Below are 7,219 nucleotides of genomic sequence, written 5' to 3'. Positions count from 1 at the left end.
TTCACTCACAAACATACCTATGTACACATTCAAAGATAAGGCAAAGGCAGAACGTTTGTACTTTGCCATTCCCTCTTTTTAAAGAGCCCATTTTTCTCCATGAGTATGTGATTGATTTCATATATCTCCAAACCAAGTTCCAGTACTCTACTATGAACATTTCCAGAGATATCTATATACATAAAAATGACCGCGATGCCTGACCAAACGGCTGAACCGATTTCAATTGTGTAAAAAGTACTATTTTGGACCTCCGTGTGGAAGGTTTTTCGAATAAAAAAATCAAACATTGTTGTTGTCATTGCCAAAATATTAAGATTTCACTATTTCCTAGAGTTTTCCATGTACAATGATAATCGAACATGCCTATTTCTAAGGAAAAACAAAGTTGTTGTTTTTATTAAATTCTTAGCATTTTTATCATATTTACTCACCTTCTAAACCTTCCCTGGACTTCCACAAATAATTCAAGACCAAAATTAGTCAAATCGGTCCAGCCGTTCTCGAGTTTTAGCGAGACTAACGAACAGCATTCATTTTTATATATATAGATTGATTTAACGTTCGTATTTACTGAAAGTGAAAACGAAATTTATTGAAAAAAAAAAACACATGGCATTCATTAAAGTGTGGAAGCTCGAGATCTTTTTTGCAATTTTGAGTGCGAAGCGTACCTAGTGTATGTTGTGCTTTGTAATTATTAAACGAATGACGAAATATTACTTGCAACGCCATTTTGTAACTTGTCATCAAAACTTTTTGGAAATTTTCAAAGGGGAAATAGAAAATGATTGATTTCCAATCTGAATTCAATGCAGATCCCTGGGAGCATCACACCGCGTAAAATTGATAGGATTGCAGAAGTGCCAAGTTCGCCTTGTTAATTCTTGTTGCTTTTTCCACTATTTCGCTTGTTAAGCCAACTACAAGCAAGTGCAGCTATTCCGCTGCAATTCACTTAATCATGTGGTTGTTGGTTTTTGTTAATATTTCTATATATGCTCGTCCTTAAGTTATTTGTTTTTGTTATTTTTATGGCCTTATCACAATTATATTCAACAATTTTTATTGAGCTTGAGACCATTTTTTAATGAAAACTTATTGTGGAAAAGCAACAATAATTTGAAAAAATGGTAGAAGTGATAACTATTTCGGAAATCACCACATTTTCTCATCAGACTTCTTTCAGTAGGATTCGAACCGACGATCCCACTAACTCAGCCAGTTGCCTACGCATTGTGCTAAGTTCGCTTCGTTAATTCTTGTTGCTTTTTTCACTATTTCACTTGTTAAGCCAACTACAATCAAGCGCAGCTATTCCGCTGCAATTCACTTGATTATGTGGATGTTGGTTTTGTTGGTTTTTGTTAATATTTCTATTATTAGAATGTTTAGCTTTTTAGGTGTGCTCGTCCTTAAGTTATTTGTTTATGTTATTTTATGGCCTTATAACAATTATATTGTATTGGAGTGCAATGGGGTATAGTCGTTGCGCTGGGTATGCAGTTACAGTTGCATGGCTATACTCAATCCCGACTCTTCCGTCCTCGTTCGCGCACTCTGGGCAACGTGAGCAACCCATGTGCGAGATGCGGTAACCAATCCGAGTGGAGCCTTGGGTCACGGCAGAAAGAGAGAAGCTTCGGTGGGGCCACTCCGACTTTTTCGGTTTAAGGGCTCACTGAAGTCTGCAGCGTCTGTTCAGCAGTAGGTGCGGCTGCAAGCGGGTGTCTGCTTGGAGCAAGCGGCTCGCTATATAAACGTGTATTTGGTTGCGAAACCACCCCCGTCCCAGCAATGGGTTGTGCGCTGGGCTTGGGGCCCGCCACGTAAAAACCACTACCAGTGAAGAAGCAAAGCAAAGCCTCGGATGAGACCCCCCTTATGATGAGGACCACGGCAAACATTTAAAGGACTACGATTTGAGGGCATGCACCTGGAATGTCCGGACCCTTAATGGGGAAGGTGCCTCTGTCCGGCTGATTGATGTCCTCGTAAGGAAAAAAGCTGACATCACCGTCATCCAAGAAATGCGTTGGACGGGGCAAGGCAAACAATGTCTGGGGCCTTGCGACGTCTACTACAGCTGCCATGTAAAGGAGCGCAAATTCGGAGTTGGATTTGTGGTGGGAGAGAGACTCCGTCGCCGAGGACTGTCGTTCACCCCGGCGGACGAGCGTCTAGCCACAATCCGCATCAAAGCGAGATTCTTCAACATCTCGCTCATCTGCGCCCATGCCCCGACGGAAGATAAGAATGAGGCAGCCAAGGAGCTCTTCTATGAGCGCTTGGAGCGCACGTACGAGCGCTGCCCCCGTCATGATATCAAAACCGTGCTTGGCGACTTCAATGCCAGGGTGGACAAGGAAGGGATCTTTGGAACCACCGTCGGAAAATTCAGCCTCCACGACGAAATGTCCGACAACGGATTGCGGCTGATCGACTTCGCCGGGGCCCGAAACATGCTAGTATGCACGACTAGGTTCAAGCATTAAAAGCTCCATCAAGCTACGTGGCTGTCTCCGGATCGAAAAACGAGAAACCAAATCGATCATGTTGTGATAGACGGAAGGCACGCTTCCAGTGTTTTAGACGTACGCACACTCCGAGGCCCAAACATCGACTATATATGCTCGTCATTAAGTTATTTGTTTTTGTTATTTTTATGGCCTTATAACAATTATATTCAACAACTAGCCAATGCCCGCTTACTTCGCGGCGCCTAATAAGAGCTTTTGCGTTGGCCAATGCAAAAGGGCGTTTAAAAACAAAATTAGTCTGTAAAGTCAAAATTGTTGACTTAAGTTGAAACCGCTAAGGCGCAGTATTCTCCTCACACGTAGGCCAATAATAGTAACGCTGTGATACCATATGGTATACCAATCCCTTTCGGTTTCATGAGCTTTACCGATGGTCTTATTTCCACCTGTGAGATCTCTGCCAAGCATGCGTAATCTTTTTGTATTATCTTGCAACTACAACATTGGTGCGATGCGTAGTCAATAACAGTTCTTATAGGGAAACTCAAGAGCACAGAAGTGCGTTTTCTGTTATAGGAGGGCCAAGAATCCTCGCTGTCCCACAGGATGAAAAGTTTTCCGGTACATTGCTAAATGAGTCGTGTGATCCCTTAGGTATCTTTCAAATGATGTAATTGATATACCTACGGTAATCTTTCCTTGTTAATTCACCACTTTTACAATTCGTGGTAAAATTTATGAACTTATTTCTGGGTAGATGCAAGACCGCATGATCGTGCATGAGGGCGTCAGAAAAACTTAACCCCATCCTTCATTTAGACATCTGAAAACTAAATTCGTATAACTTAAACAAAGGTCCAAAGCAGACCAACCACACGTGGTTTCTATACATTTCGGCTGCAGCGCCATCCATTGGGTTCATTGCTTACCATAAAATGAATACGTGTTATGAATTTCAACCTTAACTCCAGCGGCACTAATCGGGTAAATTTTTATCACATTTAAAATTTGAACGAAATCGTTTAATAAATACGATTTTTATAAATAACTCTACTCCAGCACCACCTAGCGAGTTTTCTAGTAGCATGTAATTGGACCATATATGTATGTAAGATAACCTCCGACAATCTGACGGAACTCTATTCAGTGGTTTATGAGTTTATTCCGAACAACGAAAACGGCTATCATTTTATGCAAATAGGTATGTAGATAGGACAGCTTATAGCGAAACTCGTAAAAGCAAAGCTCCATTCTTTGTGAAACATTTAAAAAAATTCTTCAAAATTTTCACATAAATACAATAGCTCAATGGGATTTAGAAATCTAGGAGAAAATGGTTCCCAATCGAATGATACTTGCGCGTTTACGTAAATGTATATCTTTCCAGCCTTTCCAATAATTACCACTTTTCGCCATAACTACGGTATTGATAACACATGTAGCTGTGTAGAATTTCAGGCGAAAGTAGTTCCAGAGATAAGCTATATGAGAAGTTCATTTTGTATGGAAGGAAGGAGCCACGCCCCCTTTCCCAATGCATTTGCAATATATGCATCAGTGCTAAGTTTCAGTTCCCCAGCGTAATTGGTTTTACAGATATATTGGTTTTTTTACGTTTTAGTCTGTATAAGAATTTTGGGAATATCCCGAGCTACATACCGAGTAAATTTTTGGTCAGAATATTTATTTTCAAGGTGTTGAACCAAGTCGGTGCAGCCGTTTAGTAGGTTAGTGAAATAAATTGTAAAGAGAACTGTATCAAATTGTAAAACGTGGCGTCTCAGATTTCTTAATTTTTTGGGAGCAACAACGAAAAGTTTTAATTTTTTTAGCGAAAAACCTTCCACACAGAAAAAAAAAATAAGTTTGTGGTTTTATCAAGGCGAAATTTCCATTGCTAACTCTAAATATAACAACGACGCGCTGGAAAAAGTTAGTACGTTCAAATACCTAGGAATAATGATCGACGATAAACTAAAACAAAACAAAAAAAAAAATGGATTCTATATTTTCAATTAGAGCTCCAGCAATATGTACATCGGTGAAAACTGCATTTAATTCCATACATTAGCTTTTGCGTGATGCGCTTACAAACATACAGACAAACATACCGAAATTTAAGATTTGGCTTCTGTTGATCTAATAAACCCCCTATTAATTTTTCTTTAACATCTATTATGTACAGATATCGGCCTGTTGCAATTTTATTATTCTCAAGTACTCTCGTTTGATACCCATATGGCAACACTTAGTTTATATTATAAATTTAACTGAATTAAACTTTTCAAATAAGTGGCAACCCGCTTCAAGAATAATTTCAAAAGTAAGCTTCCTAATCCTCTTTAGTTTAATATTCGTATTGCAATATTTCATTTATTTTAAATTTTAATGAATACAATTTTTCAATCAGTTCGCAAATCCCCTAAAAATATTTTCAGCATTAAAATTTCCTATCGTCTTTAGTTTGATGCCAAAATTGCTATCAACTAAATTAAATTAAAGTTTTCAAATAGGTGGCAACCTTCCACAAAAATATTTTCAGCTGTAAGCCTTTGTAAATTTCTTTCTTTTGACAGCCATATTGCAGTATTAACTTTACCGTATCAATTGACCTAAACTGAAATTTAAAACAGAGGGGGCAACTCTCTAATTTTTTCTTCCATAGTGGAAGCTAGATCTCTAGCGATACATCGGTGAAAGCTGCATACAATTCCATGTTTTCGACTGATGCGCGTACAAATATACAGACAGACAAAGATTCAAAAATTCTAAAAATTGTTTATTTGGCTTCTGTAGCTTTAATAAAAGCCCAGCATATTAGATTTCATTTATTTTATCAATTTAATACAATAAAAATTTTCAAACAGGTGACAGCCCTCACTAAAAATATTTTCGGCAATAAAATTTCCTAAACCCCTTCAGCTTGATACTCATATTGCAATATTCAATTTATCTTATAAATTAAATTAAATTTAAATTTTCAAACAGGTGGCAACTCTAAAAAAATATTTTTGGCTGTAAGCCTTCTTCACCCTCTTTCTTTTGACGTCCATATTGCAATATTCATTTTTTCTTATCAATTTACTTAAACTCCGATTTTCAAACAGGTGGCAACTCTCCAATTTTTTTTCATCCTATATTTTAAGTTAGACCTCTAGCAATACATCGGGGAAAACTGCATTGAAATCCATGCATTCTTTTTCGAGTGATGCGCGAACAAACATACAGACAGACAGACAGACAAAAATTCTAAAAACGGTTGATTTGGCTTCTGGTGCTCTAATAAAGACCCCCCACATTAATTTTTCTTTAATATCTATAATGTACAGACATCGACCTGATTTGATTCGTCGAGCAAATAAGAAATAAAATTTATCTGTGATTTGAATCGCCTCTAAATCAGAAACCAAATTGATTTGTGATTTGATTTGTAGAGCGAATCAATGGATTCGCGATTTTTTAGCTAAATATTACTTTTTTATGCAACACAAATGCGATATTCAAGTATCTTCCAACTTCGAGTTCCACGAAAATCTTCGGGATTTTCGGGACTAATTCGAGATCTTCGGGGTTCTCGGGCCTACTTGGTGATTTTTGGGACTAATTCGGAGTTTTTGAAACTCCTTCGGGTTTTTCGAGACTTCTTCAGGTGTTTCAGGATTTTGGGACTAATTCGGTATTGTTGGGACTATTTCGGGTTTTTCGAGACTACTTCGAGATTTTTGGGGGTTCTCGGAATCTTAGGGACTACTTCGGGATTTTTGGGGCCAATTCGGAATTTCCGGGACTATTTCGGGGTTTTCGAAACTATTTAGATATTTTCGGGATTCTCGAAAAATATCGGGATCTTTGGGATTATTTCGGGATTGCTGGACTATTTCGAGATTTCTTCGGGATTTTCGGGACCATTCTGGGTTTTTCGAGACTACTTCGAGATTTACGGTGTTCTCGGGACTATATTGGGATCTTCGAGATTACGTCGGGATTTACCGGACTATTTCGGATTTTTCGAGACTACTTCGAGATTTTCAGAATTTTTATATCGTATATCGGTATTTTTGGGACTAATTCAGGTTTTTTGAGACTACTTCGAGATTTTCGATGTTCTCGGGAATATATTGGGATTTTTGGGACTATTTCGATACTTTTGGACTATTTCGGGATTTTCGAGATTTCTTCGGGATTTTCAGGACTATTCCGGGGTTTTCGAAACTACTTGGAGATTTTCGGGGCTCTCGGGAAAAACACGCTTTAACGCTTTAGATAGAACGTATGTATGTATTTCCTAAATGTAGCTTTAAGACAAAAAAAGCATAAAAAAGGCGTACTTTACTTGCAAGTTATAACAAAGTAGATATACATTTTAACAACAGAGCTGCTCACTCCATAAGCGCTTGTAGCACATTTGTTTTCGTTTTGCCCTGAAATACAGGCACATATACAAATTTACACTTTAAATATAAAAAAAAATGTATCGCCCTCCCGTATGCCCTGACATATAAACACAATTCATATGAAAGTGCCTGAATTTCATATGGAAGGGCAAAGTAAACGCCCTCGCATATGAAGCTAAGGCACTCCAGTAAAATGTACAAATTTACACAAACAATTATAGAATGAAAAAATAATACAAAATATGTCAGTACTGAAACAAATTTATATTATAAACTAGCAGACCCGGCGAACGTCGTCCTGCCCAAAATTAGATTTTTAATTTAACCATTTGGATCCAACATTTT

Source organism: Rhagoletis pomonella, unplaced genomic scaffold (genome assembly GCF_013731165.1).
Source record: "Rhagoletis pomonella isolate Grant_MI unplaced genomic scaffold, Rhpom_1.0 Rhpom_scaffold_00017, whole genome shotgun sequence".
NCBI lineage: Eukaryota > Metazoa > Arthropoda > Insecta > Diptera > Tephritidae > Rhagoletis > Rhagoletis pomonella.
Note: the sequence above shows the minus strand (reverse complement) of the source record.